Source organism: Mastomys coucha, unplaced genomic scaffold (assembly GCF_008632895.1).
Source record: "Mastomys coucha isolate ucsf_1 unplaced genomic scaffold, UCSF_Mcou_1 pScaffold1, whole genome shotgun sequence".
Lineage (NCBI taxonomy): Eukaryota > Metazoa > Chordata > Mammalia > Rodentia > Muridae > Mastomys > Mastomys coucha.
This window is the reverse complement of record NW_022196891.1, coordinates 3,331,722-3,334,166: the sequence shown is the minus strand read 5'-3', so window position 1 is coordinate 3,334,166 and position 2,445 is coordinate 3,331,722.

Genomic DNA, 2,445 nt, shown 5'->3' with positions numbered 1-2,445 from the left:
AATTATGCTTATACCTAAACCATACAAAGACTTATGTATACAAACCAGAGAAAGAGAACTTCAGACCAATTTCCCTTAGGATCATTGATGCAATTTACTCAATAAAATTTTTGAAAACTGAATCCAAGAACACATCAAAATGATCATCCATCATGATGAGGTAGGCTTCATCCCAGGGACACAGGAATTGTTCAATATATGGAAATCCATCAACTTAATCTACTACATAACCAAACTCAAAGGAAAAAGTCATGATCATTTCATTAGATACTAAAGAAGCATCGGACAAAATTCAACACCCCTTCATGGTAAATGTCTTGGAAATATGAAGAATTCAAGGCCCACACCTAAACATAGTAAGTAAATGCAATATACAGCAAACTAGACACCAACATCAAACTAAATAAAGAGAAACTTGAAGCAATCCCACTAAACTCAGGGTGTAGACAAGGCTGTCCACTCTCTCCCTGTGTATTCAATATAGTACTCGAAGTTCTAGCTAGAGCAATTAGATAACAAAAGGAGGTCAAAGGGATACAAACTGGAAAGGAAGAAGTCAAAACATCACTATTTGCAAATGATATGATAGTGACCCAAAAAATTCCACCAAAGAACTCCTACAGCTGATAAACAACTTCATTAAAGTGGCTGGATAAAAATCAACTCAAACACATCAGTAGCCTTCCTATACTCAAAGGATAAACAGGCTGAGAAAGAAATTATGGTAATAACACCCTTCACAATAGTCACAGACAATATAAAATACTTTCGTTTGACTCTAACTAAACAAGTGAAAGATCTGTATGACAAGAACTTCAAGTCTCTGAAGAATGAAACCAAAGAAGACCTCAAAAGATAGAAAGATCTCCCATGCTAATGGATTGGCAGGATTAATATAGTAAAAATGGCCATCTTACTGAAAGCAACCTACAAATTCAATCCAATTTACATCAAAATGCCAACTCAATTCTTCATAGAGTTATAAATAGCAATTCTTAGACTCATTTGGAATAACAAAAAATCCAAGATAGTGAAAAATATTCTCAACAATAAAAGAACTTCTGGGGGAATTACCAAACCCAAAATCAAGTTGTACTAAAGAGTAATAGTGATTTTAAAAAACTGTAATTTAAGTCTAAAATGTTTTCCATAAGGTCCTGTGTTTGAACACTTGATCCCCAAGTACTGGTGCTATTTTGGAAGGGGTGAAACTTTTAGAAAGTGGGGTCTTACTGGAAGAAGTAATTTGCTGGTGGTAGACTTTGGAGCTTGGTAGGCAGTGCGTGTTCCTTTCTACAGTCTACCCCCTGACTGTGGACTCTGGTAGGCAGTGCGTGTTCCTTTCTACAGTCTACCCCCTGACTGTGGACTCTGGTAGGTAGTGCCTGCTCCTTTCTACAGTCTACCCCCTGACTGTGGACTCTGGTAGGCAGTGCGTGTTCCTTTCTACAGTCTACACCCTGACTGTGGACTCTGGTAGGCAGTGCCTGCTCCTTTCTACAGTCTACACCCTGACTGTGGAACTGGTGTTCCCTTCAAAACTAGTAAGGGAATTTCACTCAGGTCAGTTCTCTGATGCTGAAACCATATTTTAGAAGCCTGTGTAACTGAAGAATCTATCTCACTCTGATAGTTTCTTTATCCTAAAATCCATTAATTCAAATGTTATTTACTTTTGCAAAAAAAATCCCTCCTCAGCAATACCTAGTATTGGCAACACCTAGATAATCACCTACCTGCATAACTGGAGGAAGTGGGGATGCCCAAGGGGCCTGGAACTTAAAAGTCCATCTTATAACACGGCCTGCCACAGGGAGTAAGCAATGATGGTTTTACATGTCACTATAAATGTAACATGATAATTAAGGGGAAGTCCTGGGGGATATTAGGCAATGTGGTCTACTGTATTTTCAACTCTAAGACAATCTAAGATAAATAAAATGCTTATATTCTAAATTTTGTTTTAAAACCTCACAATCCCACTTAATTGTGCTTTCTTCCTGCAAGTCACACTAACAGAATTTCTAAACTCAATTATCAGAGCCAATAAGAGAGCAAGGAAGACAGTGGAGATTTCAAAGTGGCACATGAAAGAGGAAGGTAACAATTGGTACTTCCTGGACATTTTTTAATCTCTAAACATTTTCTGAAGCCCTTTGTATTAGTTACCTTTCTTCTGACTGAGACAAAATACCTCTTACAAGACAATTAAAGGAAGAAGGGTTTGTTCTGCCTCACAACTGGAAGGCAGAGACCAGTGCAGTAGGGAAGGCAAAGCACCAGGTATATCAGAGTCCACAGTCAGGGGGTAGACTGTAGAAAGGAACACGCACTGCCTACCAGAGTCCACAGTCAGGGTGTAGACTGTAGAAAGGAGCAGGTACTGCCTACCAGAGTCCACAGTCAGGGGGTAGACTGTAGAAAGGAACAGGCACTGCCTACCAG